Below are 17,652 nucleotides of genomic sequence, written 5' to 3' on the forward strand. Positions count from 1 at the left end.
TTTTGTACCACTTTTCTTATAAAGTGTACTATTTCTATTTATCAAAAACTGTTTACTGTTATACTCTAGAAAGAGGGCAACCTCATTCATATTGGTGTTTACCATTTTCCTTCATTTTCTCTTGTGCTTTATTCAACCTTAAGTCTGTGCAAATACGTCCAATGAAGTCATGCAGTAGAATCCTCTTGTGGTGAATACACAAGACATACAAACCCCACATTGTTATGTAAACCATACCTATACTTTGAAATAACCAAATACTAGTTATTCATTTGTTATCAACTTAACCTTTTATTAGACACTGTGAATAATCCCATCATTATAGTCTGCACAAGGTGTAGAGAGCAAGCTCAGGATGCCAGGACTCTCAAGTTGTTTACAACCTGGTGGGAGATGCTTACAGTCCCATGACTACTTTTGAGCAGATGAAGTTTAATTATTTTAATCATAACAAGCCTTGAAACTCATGTTAGAAGTGCTTCTGGAAAGGGAATGTGGCTTTTGCTTTAGTAACTCCCCATGGAAACCATCTGAGAACATACTGTACTCAAAAATGTCAGAGGCAAGAAATGGAAAAGGACCTAGAAATAGAAAGGGATGGAGAAAAGGAGAGAGAAATGTGGGAGAAGAGAGTATATCAGATGCACAAAGACAAGAGATTTCAACACATATCAATAAAATGGAAGCCTCGGCTAAGAACTAGACATAACAGAGCTATTTTATATTTTAAACATTTGCAAATTCCTTTTTAACTTTTTTCTGAAGTGTGTGTGTGTGTGTGTGTGTGTGTGTGTGTGTGTGTGTGTGTGTGTGAGAGAGAGAGAGAGAGAGAGAGAGAGAGAGAGAGAGAGAGAGAAAGAGAGAAAACATAGCTAGGTCTAGCTTTTAGGTGTTATCTTTCCTGGAATGTATTACAAGATCAGTATCCACTCCCCTTTGCCATTGGCAGCCAATGTAACCATAGGTCTGGCTTTGGTGCACTTGCAGACAACAGTCCCTGGGAGCACAGGGTGCTTCAGCCTGTCCTTGCTCCACAAACTCCAGCAGCTCATGTGTCTGCTCTCTCCTGCTGTGGCAGGCCGTGATTTTATCCCTGATTAAAGCAAGTATGTCAACATACTTCCACAGAGATTCCTCAAATACTTCCTTGTTTTCTTGTTTGTATTTGTCATTGATGGTAATCAAGTGACATCAAATAATAGGTCATCACTAAACCAAAGGAACTAATAATTATGTGATTATCTAACCCTAGGTAGAATGCTTTAGAATAAGATGCTTGCACTCAATAGCTAATTTAATCCTGATAATTTCACATCATAAATATTTGTGTTAGTTCAGTTTACTAAGAAGAAATTTAAGAAACAAGATCATTGAGTGTGGCAGAACCATTGATGTGTGTGTGTGTGTGTGTGTGAGAGAGAGAGAGAGAGAGTTCATGTGTACAGTCACATGCATGTGTATAGGTATACATGAATATGTATGGTAAGTGGTAAGAGGAAGTCATCAGGTATTCCTCAGGATTTAGACTCATTTTTATTTTATTTATTTATTTATTTATTTATTTTTTTGAGATGTTGTCACTCACTGTCCTACATTTATCCATTTATCAAGTAGACTTTCTAGTTGGTCAGCAAATCCCAATGATCTGACTGCATCTGCTTTCCCTGCATGGCCTTACAAATGCATGCACGCCACTGGGCCATTAATATAGGTTCTGACAATCAAACTGAGGTCTTGCTTGCAAGTGAAACATTTTACCAGCTAAACTATGCATACAGTCCCTTTACTTTTTTTGTTAGTCAAAGCTCAATTGTGCTCGGGTTAATTTGCCTTTTCAAAAATTGACTAGATGTGTACCCTGATGAAGTCCTACTTAACTATTCATTATTTTCACTTTTGGAAGTTGAATTTCTTCACAGCTCTGTATGTCACTCCCGATATTGGATACTTCTGTATTAAGGCTTACCCGTTTGTTTCACCGTGACTGTGGACTTCCGTGGTTCTGAGTTGTTCCAAGCAACCTAGGCTGTTCCCCACATTGTGAGTTTCTGAACAAGAAAGCTCTGCTGCCCTCTGTGAACTTGTACCCTAACAAAAGGACACACTTCACAGGAGAATCATGACCAAGTAAACTGTTCATTTTCTTGGTGTTAGGAAGGAAATTGACCTCTGTGGTAAAGATGTATTGTTTGTTTATGTTTACGTGTATGTGAGTTTACTTAAATGACTGTCTGTGCACCACTCAAGGAGGCCAGCAGAGGGCACTGGATCCCCTGAAACTGGGGTTACATGTGGTTTTGCATACCAGGAGCTGAACACAGGCCCTGTACAAGAGCAGTAAGTGCCCCTAACTCCTGTGCTATTTCTCCATCCCCAGCGATGATTTCGGTAGGATTAACCCTTTCTCCTGAAAGGGGGACTTTTGCTTTTTATCAAGGTCTGAATGAGTCCTGATGATGAGGAAAAAACGAACAAAGCACGCCATTTCTTAGAGCACTTGCATTTCCCTTAGCGGGAAGGGAGAATCGATTTAAAGTCTTGAAACCAAGACAAAAGGCAAAAGAGTGGAAGGCAACTCATGGAGGCTAAAAGAGCCAGCTCAGCTCTAGCTGGCACTTGCCAGGCACTGAGAAAATAAGAGCTTTCTTTTCTTTTCTTTTTTTTTTTTTCTTTCTTTCTTTTTCTTTCTGGGAATGCAGTGAGAAGCCACTGGTTAGTTTTAAACCCAGCACGCACGGGAACAATGGAATCTGACTAGCATTTAAAAAAAAAAAAACACACTACAGATGCTGTTAGACCAAGTGAAATTTTAGGTGCCAAAGAGTGGGTGATTCAAGTTCTCCAAGGCTTATAGGAGCTTTATTTTTATCCTAGAATGAGGCTCCTTCTTCTAGAGGGCTGTTTCTGGTGGGAAATGTAGTATATGGATCTTATAACTGCTTTTCTTTCCTGAAATCTGAAATTAGAGCACACTCCCCCCCCCATTGGTATTTGTTTGTTTTCACAAATTAAATGGATGAAGTTTGCCATCCCTACAAGATTAACGACCAGTTGGGTGATACGGTGGTTTCTGGGTATCTTAAAGACCCACATATCCCCTGCTCTTTGATTGTTTGTCATGGACAAATCTACTGTGCCTCTGACACAGAGAGGCAATGTCTTGCTACTTTCCAGTTGTGAGACATGGATCTGCCCTGGCTGGTTAGTCTTTAGATTTACATTTGCTCATGTGTAGACATTGGTCTAGAGAAGAATCTGTCAGATGGGACACTGTTAAGGGCTGGCCAACACTTCACTGTGAGGGACCGTCCTGTCTCTTACACCATTTCTTTTTTTTTAATCAACACCCTTGTATTCCACCTATAGAAGCCGGTTGTCTCTTTCAGGTGATATCAAAAGTGTCTACAGACATTGAAAAAGACATTTTGCCCCCATGCTGGGAGGCAGGGTGCAGAATCTTTGACATTTGAGAACGCTGAGTCTAGAAAGATTTCTTAGTTCTCACTTTGCACTTGAACTTTAAATGCATACGGAACCGTATCAAAAGTCAGAGAGTGCTGCACTCTGGTATTTTGTGTTATTTATGAAGACATTCTCTGCAGAGAAGTGCTGAGCCTCCCCCCCAACACTTTTCTTCTTCATCACCATGACACCCAATTACTAAAGAGACTCTTACTGCAGAGCAGTCTGCTTAGCAGAATAGAGTAACACTTTCCTTACTGGTGCTCAGGTAATTAAGGGTTGTTTATCCTGCAGATAGAGAATTTTTCATTTGTTTTTGTTTTGTTTCATTTTTTTGTTTTTTGGTTTTTTTTTCCCTGAAGGCCTATGATTCATTAAGAGAAGTTATCTGTGCATTTGACTGTAAAGGAGATATTTTTGTTGTTGTTTTTTCGAGACAGGGTTTCTCTGTGTAGCTTTGGAGCCTGTCCTGGAACTTGCTTTGTAGATGTGGCTGGCCTCGAACTCACAGAGATCCACCTGCCTCTGCCTCCAAAGTGCTGGGATTAAAAGCATGCACCACCACTGCCCCACACTAGAAAGAAATCTGAGGCAAATCCAGATAAAGAAACCTAACATTTCACAGCTGCCACAGTTTACTTCAAATTGGAATTTCTATTTCTTCACCAGTAATGTGTAAAAGATAGATGAGTCTAACTCAGAATTAAAAAGTTCTGTTTTCCATACTCAGATTGAATGCCTGCCTGCATTGCTGGGATAAGGTTTCAGGGATCTAGAGTTGGTCATTGCTGACATAGTCCTGAATATTCATGTCTGCTATCATGTCTGCTTATACTTTCCCTTTGGAGGCATTTTTATACATTCATTGGCTGTGCATGCTATTCTGAATAAGCTGAAGTACACAAAGAAACAGCATTTGGTTGGGAAACTATAGATTTTATAAGTCGAAGATGATAGTATATTAGAACAGTGACGAAATTTCTGGAAGTATTTCTATTTAAGATACAATTTATATGGAGAGCTACAATGCCAAAACTTGCTTGAGAATCAGATACTCTGCATATATGTGACAGTTGTGTAGCTTGGTCTACGTGTGGGACTCCTAACAGCGGGAGCAGGAGCTATCCCTAATGCTTTGGCTGGCTCTTGGGAATCTTATTCTTCACACTGGATTGCTTTGCTCAACGTTAATACAAGGGGAAGTACTTCGTGTTTGCACAACTTGATATGCGATGCCATTTTTGATGCCCATGAGAGGGAGGCCTGCCCCTTTCTGAACAGCAACAAAGGGGAAGTCGATTGAAGGGGAGAGCAGAGGAAAGCTAAGGGGAGGAAATAAAAGGAGAGGATAGAGGGGGAACTTCAGTCATCGGGATGTAAAATAAATCAGTTAATTAAATAATAGTACAAATAAAAGAATCAAATACTTTGAAGAGAGAAAGATGTATGCCATTGGCTCTTCAAATGATGATGTAACTATCTAGATCACACATATGTACATGACCATATGTCCCAGGCTTACTTTTGATTTACTATGTACCTGAGGGAACCCCTGAACTTCTGATTTTCCTCCTTCTACCTCCCCAATACTGGGATTACAGGTGGCTGACATGCCACCTGGACTATGTAGTCCTGGGGATGAAATCAGGACCTTGGTACATACCAGGCAGACTCTGTCATCTGAGCTATACACATCCAACCTCTTACCTGAATCTTACACCTTGCTCTTCTTAGATGCACTAGAACATAAAATAGAAAATTGTTTATATGGCTGAATAAGTGTGTGTGTGTGTGTGTGTGTGTGTGTGTGTGTCCACATATGTGTGTGGAGGACAGCAGTTGATAAGAGGCATTTTCTTTGAATTATTTCACTTTAGTGGAAGTGATTTTCGTTTTGAACCAGACTTCTTACCACATCTGAACTCACTGACTTGCCTAAAATTATTATCATGCCAACAAGTCCTGGGAGACTTCCTACCCTTGCTTCCCCAGCATTGGGATCATAAGCAAGTGCAACCATGCCTTGCTTTTTTATTTTTTAGCATGGATTCTGAGAATCAAATTCAGGTTGTCATGCTTTCGGGATTCACAAAAAAAAAAAAAAAAAAAAAAAAAAAATAGCAGAAAGTGCAGATAATTTAATGACTATTTTCTAGCTATCAATATCCCGAACTAAAGTGAATGATTGCTTACAAAGTTTCAACCTATATGGACTTACTGTTATGATACTGTATCTGTTATTTATATCAGGATCCCTCTTAGGGCTGTGCATTCTACAGGTTTGGAGACATGGAATGACATGTGTCCATATATAAGTGTTCCTGTGTGCAGTAGTTTTGTTGCTCTGAAATCTGTGGAGAGGCTTTCTTTGGAATCTAATGGATCATAAAAATGTAAAGTCCCCAGTGAAACTCAATCCCTTCAGAACAGCCCTTCTAATGCAAAGCAGTTTACTGAGATAGTTTGGGACTGAACAATCGTTTGAGTGGCTTCCCAAACTTGCTATGTGGTGTTTATATTTCTGGGTTCATCACAATACCATGACTTTATTTTTTTAAATAACAATACATTTTATTGTGGGAGAGGTGGTCTGTAGGAGTGAACTGTGAGCTCCTGTTTGAGCCCAATCCTCACCTGCACAACTGCCGTGGAATGTGTGGACCTGACCCAGGTACAGCAGTAGGTGTGGCAAGAACAGACTGTAAGAATTGTTGCATGATTGACGACATATATTAAATTATATTGTTTTTAACTGAGCAACAGTATCAATTACCTAAGATGTGCCAGGCACCGCTGGCCTCAGGGAGAAGTGATATGAACATGGCACACTTTATCTGTCCCCTACAGAGCAGAAAAATTAACTGTAAGGAGGGCTGCCTTAATCACTTGTCCACACCCACAAACCTCAAATTTGTTGAAATTAACAAACAGTGGCTATTAACCTTCTTAAATAAAATGTGCCTTTTCTTCCTTTTAAAATAGTTCAATAGATTGTTTTTTTTTAATAATAGTATTAAAGGCACAGAAAAACTGAGCAGAAAATAAAGAGATTTCCCTTACCTTCTCCCCAGTACTTAAAAACAATCCTCTATAGAAGCCACACCTCTGAAAATGGCATTTGCATTTGTTATACTGGATGGACCTGCGTGTTATCCAGAGCATATGGTTTACTTTGAGGTCCATTCGTATGGCTGTAAATGCTGTGATTTACTAATTTTTAGTGGTGTGGATTCTGCATTATGTCATTAAACAGAGCTCTTTCATAAACTACATATAAAGCCTGGGTGCAAATCATTTTATTTCAGCTTTTTGAATGCATCGCATTATTCTGTTGTCTTCTTGTCTCTAAGATGTCTGCTAAAAATTCTGGTGCTACACGGCTTATTATTAAACATTTAAGTAACATCTTCTCTCTGCACACATCTGAGATTTCTTTTTGCATATACTCATAAATATGTCTAGATGTTTCAAAAGTAAGTTTTAAAAACTGAGTAACAATTGTCACACAAAACCTGTATGAACTAGTGTATACAGCAAGTGTGGGGCTAAGTGTATCGCTGTGAAAATACAAGTGTCCCCATAGTCTATGGTAGAGCACATTTATGCCTCCAAAATTTTGCACTGGCTTTTCTCTTTGCCCCCAAACACTCTCCCTGAAGAAACTCAGAGACCTTCTTATCCACACCTAAATGTTTAGTAGGCACTGACACTTCCTACACTAACTCTTCATGGTCAAGTCCCATATTTCAAAGTACAACTATGGTCACTGACAACAACGCAGTATGATCCATTCAAAGGTATGACATTTGCTAAACCTCAACTATACCTCTTGAACTTGGAGAACACACACAGTGAAGTGACGTCTATAAAGCCTTTACTTTTAGAAATAACTTCAGTTATTATACAAATATATATAAATCTACTGGCATTTTATTATGGAAATAAACCAACTCAACAGGACTAGCTTCTATCTCAAGGGAAAAAAAAATAAAACGCTTATCCTAGTAAGACGGAAATTAAAGTGAGAAGTAGGGAGAAAATATTCAGCTTGACAGATTATTCTCTCATTTGATCAAATCTGAGCTGGGCTTTAACAAATTTCCTTCTTAAAAAACACAACAACTTTGATGATTCTCCCATGGGAGCCCCCCCCTCCCTGGGGAGTGGATGTGGGGTGGTTCACCTTTGGTATCACTGTAGATTCAATAGCTGATCAAATTCCTCTGATCTACTCTCACCTTCTGATCACCTTCATGGTGATCAGATATGTAGACATGTATTTGAGATGGATAGGCATTCTTCAAACCTTTCAAAGACCTACAGAATATGGCATTTAAAAAGGTTTAGGGTTTTTCTTGACAGTGAGACATAACTGCTCCTGGCAACACCACCTGTGTCAGAAAGGAAGATGGACATCAAAGAAACGGGTAATGGAATTTTCTTTCAACATGGCAAGAATAGCCATTTGGGCAAGATACTGCTCTTGTCTGGGCTGTTTGACTTTATGCTGTATAAACTGGACATGCAGGATCCACAGAAGTAACTGCTGATTCAAGATGCTGTAGAGTTCCTGCTTCATGGAGGAGTCTGCCAGACAGTCTGCAGGACGCAGGGAAAAGTGACTGACAAACTGCCAATACAAGAAGACATTGCTGAGGAATGTACTAGACACACTATGGCCTATGGGCTGCAGATGGAAGATTACAGAAGTACTTCAGGTGACTGACCAGGCAGTGAGTTGTCTCTGTCATTTCTAGAGTTTATATACTATCCTCCTGTGGTCTTTGAAGGAGTTGAAGACAGATAGTTATGGTTATAGTTTTCCTTAGTTGGGTTACAGTTAAGTTACATAGACTTTATATTCACAAAGATAGGATAGATGATAGAATATTTTCTTTAAATCTTGCTAAATGTTAATGGACTAAATAGTGTCAACTGTGATTCTTATTTGATAACTGTTGTGTGATATATTTTGCTATGTTAAGGTTAAAACCCTTCTTTTTTATTTAGACAGAAAAGAGGAGATGATGGGTGATGTCATTCTGTAAATATGTTTCTCATACTGGCCAATAGGAAAGCAACATAGGTGGGACTAGGAGACAAGGAGGAAAGAGGAAGTAGTATGGAGGAGTCAAGATGGAGAGAGCAGAACTGCCAGCCGCCTCTCCCCAGTAAGATAAGACCACGTGGAAATACATAGATTAACAGAAATGGGCTAATACTTAAGACAGAGCTAGCCGATAAGGAACAAGTAACTGGCGAACAGCATTACATCAAATACAGAGTCTCGGTGTGTTAATTGGGGCTGGCATGGCGGTGGAACCAGACTGGCAGCAGGGAAAAACCTTACTCCTTACAGGTCCCCATCTTTAATATCTTCTCTTGGTAACTTCTTATCCACTGATATCCTCCATCTCTCACTGGTTACTATAAACTCCATTTGTCATTGTAGTATTTTGAATTCTGCTTGATCTCTCTCTCTCTCTCTCTTTCTCTCACATACACACACACAAAAAAAATTGTCATGGCATCTGGAAGGATGGTCCTCAGTAAAAAAAAAAAAAAAAAAAAATTCTTCCTATCACTTTTATAAGCATCAGAATAACTTTTTTCTTTAACAAAGTTTCACTGGGATTAAATTATTGTTTTTTGTTTGTTTGTTTCTTTTATGTATCTGGGGAAAATTCAGTTATCCCTGATTTGACACTATCCCATGTTTCTGTTTTTGCCTTTGTTGCTGGTGTTGTATTTGCCTAATATTGTACACTGTTTTCCTCAGATTTTCCTCTACCTTTCTTCTGGTGTATGAATCTGTTTTATCATTATCATGCTGTTTTGGTTGCCATAATTTTGTAGTATATATTATGAGATCCATAGGTATAATAATCCAATTTTGTTCTCTGTTGATCCCAATTGCTTTGACTTTATACTTTGTGATTCCATGTATAGAGATTTAGACACACACATACACACACACACACACACACACACACACACACACACAGACAGACAGACAGACAGACAGACAGACAGACAGATAGATAGATAGATAGATATAGAGATATATAGATATAGATATTAGAGGTTGGAGTTTTCGGGTCGGTTTTGAAGTAGACAATGTCTTTCTCTGGCATTCTGGCACAGTTCTAACCTTGGCAGAAATGTAGAGTGATAGAAAAGTCCATGTGGAGGGATTTCTGAACCCAACTATGTTTCTTACTGACACCAGGCAGTTTAGACCAGTGTTTACTCTGAGGCAAGGTATTTTAGAATTCCAGGGAAGCTAGATGTCAGCTGTGGGCTTTTATTCTCTAATTTGGAAATTACTTCCCATCCTTTATTATTCTCATTTACTCACCGCCTCTGTTTTATAACAAAACTTTAACAGGGTTTGTTAATATGAAGCTTGCTGCTGGGTCCTATGTCAACCTGTCTTCCTAAAGTGTCTTGATTCTTCTACTGCTGTGGACTAGCTTAAATGAGCATCTTTCTTGTGTTCATCTTTATTTTTTGCTGTGAATTTAGTGATTGTTTCTCAACATCAACCAAAGAAAATGACAATTTCAGATGCAAGTGTCTTTAATTTCCTGAATGTATACATTGAAAAAAAAAATCCAGGATCCTTTTGTGTTTGGTATTTGAAGACTTTTGTTTGAGGAGTTGGATTAAGTTCCATTGATTAGAAAATCAAGTGTGTGAGGGGACCCCCAATAGTGTACAGGAGACAAAAACCTAGGAGAAACATGGGGCATGCAGCTCAGATAATGGAGAGAACAGCTGAATACAGACAGCCAAGCTTGGCTTCGTGCCAGCGTAGTATATCCAGAACCTCTATTATTAGCCCTTCATGATATGCACAGAGTATATAGCACATTTTTATTATGGTAATTTACAACCATAGCCATTTAAGGGTACAATTCAGTAGTAGTAAATATATGTATAGAGTTTTAAAATTGATTTTTTTTCCTGTGTTACTAATTCATAAGGTTACAACTATTTTGGTTTGGAAGACTCATTTTCGATTCCCAGCAATAGTGCACACATCTTTCAGTTGTCTTCTCTTTACCCTCTACTCTTGGTGTTTGCTTGGCTTTAGGTTTTATTTGTTTGTTTTTTATGGCAGCCACCTGGCATGGGTATGAATTGATTTCTTATTGTGGCTTTGATTCCATTCTTTAAAAATTGTTAGTGATACACAACATCTTTTCATGTCTATGTTAACATTTCTAGATAAACATCATGGTTTCTCTCAGTTCCTCATAAAGCCGTTGGGAGTTTCGGTTGAGAGTGATAGAACTTACTTATGTATCCTAGAGATTAACCCCTTCATCAGAATTTTAATCTGAAAATAATTCTATATATGGCTTTTTAATGATACGGACACAGCGTGTAGATATAAACTTTTAAATTCTTCTTCTCCAACTGAAGGAAACATGCTGTGTGGGGCTGAAGCTGAGAAGGGGCTGAAGCATGCCTAGAACCCCAGATTTTTCTCATCCTGGGAGCAGCAGGAGTGGAGCTGCTCGCCCACTTTGCCCAGGTGTCAGCAGATCCCAGCAGTGAGGCTTCCTGGAGAGCATGGGTGCTCCAGTGCTAGTGGCAAGCTCATGCTTCTCCAAGGCTACATGGACTGGTTGCTGTTTATCTGACCTCCAAAACTTCCCAGGCTGGACATCCTATGATCTTAAAAGATTCCTTCCCCTGGACCCTGTTGCCTGCTAGTACAAATGAAGTGCGCTTGATGTTCTGTCCCCAATCAATGACATACCACCACATGAATTCAACAGGCCATTCTACCTAGGGTGTAAATGTTGCTTACCCCCTCTGAATAAACCAACACAGCCTCGGGTATGTTTTCTCATCATACTAAGCATCCAGTGATCTACCATTGGCCCTACCCACACTTGTCCTGTTTCTCCTTCCCAGGTTGAAGTAGTCCGACCATGCTGAGATGAAGCAGGGGTTGAGCCCAGCTGACAAAGAACATTTTTTTTAACTGCTTACTTATAAAACTAATCTGAACTTCAACAGTGTCTGCAAAGTCATCTGGATAGCTGAAGGTCAAACTGTAGCAGCTTGTACAACGAAATTAACATCGTCCCACACTTCAGAGTTGAAAGGTTAACATTTCTTTAATGTCTTGAAAGACCATGTTCGGTAAGGGCTCATTTATTGCTACAAAGTCTCTGCCATTTCTCTCATTTGGACAGAGATACTAGAGGTGGCAGTGACCTTCCAGAGTAAAAACCGGTAAACTCTCATACACTGGGAGGGACTAGTATTCACTGACTAAAGCTATTCACCCACACAGGAAACTTTGCCTTTTGCAATTTTTGTGCTGTGAGATGAGATCCCAGCTGATGGTAGTTTTCAAAGCCCATGGCAAACAAATAAGAGATTTAAGGGATTCGATGATAATCCCTTCTTTTCTCCTTGAGCTTAAAATAAATTAAAAAAAAAATAAGTGAAATGGGAGACAGGAAGATTGATCACAAAATGTCAACATATTATGAGTAAGTATTATTGCAATGTAAGAGTTGCATGAGCGTGCTAAATTCCATCCCTTGTGAAGCCACCTCAGTGGCAGGCAGGCAGCAATCGGGTGCTGTGGGCCTTTGAAATAATCTTTCCCCATAACTTGCAAGACCAAAAACAAGACTCTCATCATGCTGATGTCTTCAAAAAGAAGGCTGAAGGCATGTTGAGCTTGTCTAGATTCTTCTCTGAGACGTACATACCTCTATCTATTTCCTAAAATAAAGAGGGAGGTTTGGCAATACTGCAAGGCACTTATAAACTGAATTGCCTATAATAAAAATATAACTGCAAACCAATTATACCCATGTGGAAGATTCTACAAGGCTGTTTAGAAATTCATGATTGCAGATCCAATGCTGAATTTCTTGGGCAGCCTGTGACTGATGGGTAGATGGTCCCCATGTGTTCTTACCAGACCACTAGGCTCTATGAGTCCAGATGCTGAGTTTCATCACCTGTAGTCTGAGACCTGGAGCAGAGGTTTGTTTGCTTGGCTGTGTATCTGGGAAATACATTTTCTTGCAACTTTCTTTTTCTCTATGACTAATAAAACTTCAGGTAATCACTGCTGTGGTGAAATATGTCATTTAGGGTAGTCCAAATGTGTGCTTCTGGGTCAAGAGTCACTACTATTTAGTTGAAAATCAGCTGTTTCTTATTCTCTCTGAGCTTTGAGTTGTGTTTTCTATCAATATTCCACATGAGAATATTTGTAATATAGAATAACTGATTTAGCTTTAACATTTTATAAGTTCATATGATAAAATATGCTTATTCTTTATTATTTAGCCCTTTTTAAAAAATAGAAAATACTTTAATAGACAACATTGAGGATAAACTAGGAAGATGTATTGTTAAGTGGAATACCAAGCCTGTGGGTAAATCATATAAACAGAAAATAGAATAGAGAGTTATTTGGAATTTGGGGTAAGATAAGTGACTTGTTAAATGGTTTTGTTTCTCAACTGCTGCTCTGTAATGAGTTGGAGTGTGATATAGTGATTATCTAATATAGTTGGAAGGTTTGGAGTGAATCTGTACTTTACAGATCAAATAGAATATGAATGTATATGTTCTACATATCAATGATTGTGCATGGATCAAAAGATCTCATGAGAGTTTTTTTTTCTTATGTAGTTATTTAATGATGTTAAGATAGTTACTACTTTGAGAAGAAAGTTTAAAATAAGTAACTATTGAAATCAAACTAGTAAGTATTTAGTTAATCTTTGTGATGTCATTTCAGGAAGTTCCTACTAACTAGATAGCATAACCCGGCAGTATAATTTAGACATTGAGCACAGAGTTGGAAGATTCTTTTCTATAAGGGATTGTGTGTGTAGGACACATAGACATAATTAGAACACATAGTGTATTGAATTTTGAAACACAATTTTTCTGAAGAGGGATATCTTCATTTTACTCCTAATAATATTAAAGTATGGCATGTTATGCTGATAATTGAAGTGGATTTATTTCATGATTAGTAAAATAATCTCCACAGCATATATGAATTTTGAAGTGTTGTATCAGTTCTCATGCCTCTAACTCAACCACATGTCCAACTAACGGGTGGCAATTTGCTGATATTTTAAGCACGTGGTTCCAATGGCCAATAAATTGTTTCTCTGCAACCTATACAAATGCCTTTACTTACATGCATACTAAATAAGCCTGAACTGACTGGTAGCTACACATCATGAAAAGTTTGGGATCCATAAAGAAAAATTTGTATTTTGGTATTGGTTCAACCACTGGTGCATAGAATCACATACAACCTTGCCTAGAATCCAACTGGAGACTCAGAGCTGTACAGATTACATAGAACCACATACAACTTTGAACAAATACAAACTGGAGACAGCCCTGCCCAAATGGATGTAGTCCCATCACAACACATTTCCAATTGACAACAGACCTTGCATGAATCTACTTTTCTTCTAAGGCAGTCAGTTTGGTTATCATTTCTGTGTTAGCATTGACAGTATGGCATAAGGAATCTAAGAATTTGATTCTTCCCAGAAAGAATGCTTTAAGAGCCCAGGTAATCCTTTATGCTGGTAGAAAACAGAGAGTTGCTATTTAAACCTTTTACCATCATCTCCAGGAATTAAATTTTTTTTTTCTGAAAAAAGTTGTTTTCTGTAGCTTGCACGACAAAAACTAAATTGAAGGTATAATGTGGATTTAAAATCATGAATCCCCACTTCCCATCCTTAGTAAGCCCTAGAGAAAGATAAAATCTCCCAATGTGATTCCTTACAGAAGTCTAGTGTGGCAGGCTTAAACTTATAAATTAGTTGTCTAACTTATCTCATTTATATGAGATAAGTTACTTTACAGTCTCTGGAAAAATAAGAAACATCCCTTACATGCCATGATTTTTAAGTTCTCAGGCCTGTTGCTTCCCTGAATTTGAGTTCTGCCTCAAGCCAGGCCCTCACTCTGCACATCCTCTTGTTAGCATAGGTTGTCCTTTTAAAATTATCATTCAATCTTGTTGACACTTCTCTTTCCGCACAAGAATAGGGATATCTACACTTCCCAAATCCTGTCTCACAGCCTTGGGCATCAGGAGCCACTTGCTGTGGATGCTCAATTGTCTCTCAGTGACAATCTAGAGGCTGATAAGAAGCTCAGTAATATTTTTTTAAACCTGGGTACCAAAACCGGCAGTATTTCTATTCTGTTTACGAAGTTTAAATCCCATGAAGGGGGTTACGACGGTGGAAGGATTGCTATGTGTATGGTATGCTCCTACAGGCTCTCTTTAGGCAAGACTACAGTAGCCTGGGAGTAATGACTACCCTTTCAGATGGCTTCCCTCAATTCCAACTATAAAAATGTCACCATGACATGCCAAGCTCTTGAAAGAGTCTGAGAATTGAAAATCCTGCCCTCTGAATTTTGTTACAATTCACTAAGTACTTTGCTCAGAGATCTCAAAAGTTTTAGGTCTGTCTCTTGAAGGACTCACAAGAGATAAGTGAAGGTCAGGGTCACTATTGAGGTAAGTTGGAAAAGGACTGTGTAGAGCAAGAAAAGGAGGGAGAGAGTCACTAAGCTGGGCTTAGAGAAGTCAAATGCAGGTCACTTCGTGCTGTTCTCATACCAGTTTGGGTCCATTATTAAGACTGTGCTTTTCCTCTGGCTTTGAACAATGACACATAAAGAAGGAAAACTGACAAAAGACGAGGCTTCTAAGCAAATCACATTACACTGACAGCCATGGTAGCTAAGATTCAGGAGCGAGCGAGCCCAGCAATTCAACCAGGTGCATATCATCAATCTTGATCCTTGTATAAAAGAGTCCTGGCATGTGCGTAGGCAAGGGCCTATTATTGCCGGTGTGCTCAAACAAAATCATCAGCCATCAACATTAAAAAAGTCTGCTGAGGTCCAGATTCCCAGGGCTCAGCCAAAGGTCAGTAGTGATTGTAGGTTTCCATGGAAATATGCAGGAAACAAGTAGTCAGCATGCTGTGGCAGCTCTTCTCCCTGTGCTCTTTGCAGAATCAAATTTACTTCACCAAACACTGAACTGTGTGTGTGTGTGTGTGTGTGTGTGTGTGTGTGTATCAGTTGATCCTAAACAATAATATTTGATTTAATTCCCCGGGGGAGAATTTATGTGCACCCATAACATTGGTAATTAGCAGGAGTAAAGTGCAAATAGTTCATTTGGAGATTATATCATCAAGCAAGGGAGATACGTGCAAAAATAAAAGGGGTAAAAGAAGGAAGGCCACACGAAATCCATAATTAAGCCAGCTCTTGTTGTATGTTACCGGAGTTCCATGTTGATAAGAAAGTCTGATATCACTTATTCAAGAGCGAAGTAATAGAGAGGTTTAATCTGTTCACATCCCTTCTTCTATCATTCAGCAAGGACTACTGCTGGGATCATCAACTTGTGATCAGTGTTTCTCTGCTCTAAGAAGAAGTCAAATGTCTACCCAGATTCAGTAAAGAAGAAAGGAAGGAAGGAAGGAATGAATGAAGGAAGGAAGAAAGAAAGGAAAGAATATCATACAAATATATAGTCATTCAAGTAAACAATCAGATACATATTGGAGCTAATGCCAGGAAGTTATGGGCAGAGAAATGAACATGCCTGCTATATATTCTTGTGCATATACAAAAAAAGATGTTGCTATATCGAGTTTATGACAGTTTGTGTGGCTGTGAATCATAGCCATGGACTCCTGGACACTAGAGATGAAAATAGTTCAATGTGTTGCCAGATAATACTGTATTTAAAGTTAAAGCCTTGCAAATACATTTAAGACTAGGTTAATAGTGGCAGACTGTCTCAGAGAATCATTTACTAAAGGTTATCTGATCAGTTCCAATTAGATTCTTCCAACCTGTGTCTGAAGCATGTGGTGACTTCAGCAACAGGGTCATAACTTCAATTTCTTGAAATCAACCAAGGGCAATGGCAATATCCTAATTTGTCTAGAGAGTCTCTTAGACTCCCCCGATCGCTAGCTTGATGGGAGCTTTCCTATATGTCATACACACACACACACACACACACACACACACACACACACACACTTTAAGCATGTAAAATAAAATGTTTCTCTTCTTTTTTGAACATCCTTAGAGTTATTTATCTCTCCTTGCTCCCTCTATACTTTTCTCTTTTCCAGGCTTATATAGTTACCACAGGTTACATACTCAACTCTGAACAGTCTGTACTAGGATCCACAAATAAAGGAGAACATGAAAAATTTGTTTTTCTGGGTTACCTCACTTGGTATATTATTTTCCAGGCCCATCCATTTACCTTAAATTTTATTATCTTATTTCATTTTTCTTCATGGCTGAATATCATTCTATTTCAGACACACACACACACACACATTTATTTCATTAGTTGAAGGACATCTATTACTGATAGTATTGGATGGTGCTTTGCAAACTGACAAAGAAGAAGAGCAATAAATAATCATGGTACTGTGATAGTTTGAATGTAATTGGCCTCTGTAAGATCAAAGGGAGTGGCACTATTAGGAGGTGTGGCCTTGTGGAGTAGGTGTGGCTTTTTTGGAGGAAGTGTGTCACTGTGGGGGCAGGCTTTGAGGTCTCCTATGCTCAAGCTACTTCCAGTGCCACAGTCTACTTCCTGTTGCCTTCATATCAATATGCACCAGCTCCTTCTCCAGCACCATGTCTGCTTGCATACAAACATGCTCTCAACCATGATGATAATGGACTAGACCTTGAAAACTGCAAGCTTTTATCTCAACTGAATGTTTTCTTTGTAACTGTTGCCATGGCTATGGTATCTCTTCACAGCAATAACAACCTTAACTAAGGCATCCACCCATAAAGCTTATGCATCACAATAATGAAAAGCATGATATTCTCAACAATGCACTATTATTTGGGAAGTTAACCAATATCTGTACAATTAGAATGAAAACCTCCTTAATATTAGGGAGTTCATGCCTGATACTTTAAATCTGGCCAACTACCAGACTGGCTGAAAAGATCATAGACCCAACAGAAGAACATACTCCTGCCATGTTCCTAAATTGATTTCTAACTATTGTAAATATTGATCTCTGTACCAATAAATAATTGTAACTCTTGCTCTTTAGGAAAGAAGATTCTTTTTGCAACAGAGCACCACACATAGTCAAA

General features: G+C 38.7%; 1 pseudogene; it reads right to left on the bottom strand.

Moving 5' to 3' along the window:
* The window catches only part of LOC127213583 (methionine adenosyltransferase 2 subunit beta-like), a 143,543-nt pseudogene that overhangs the window by 104,664 nt on the left and 21,227 nt on the right, over positions 1 to 17,652 (bottom strand).

The sequence above is a fragment of the Phodopus roborovskii genome, unplaced genomic scaffold (assembly GCF_943737965.1).
Source record: "Phodopus roborovskii unplaced genomic scaffold, PHOROB, whole genome shotgun sequence".
NCBI classification, from domain to species: Eukaryota; Metazoa; Chordata; class Mammalia; order Rodentia; family Cricetidae; genus Phodopus; species Phodopus roborovskii.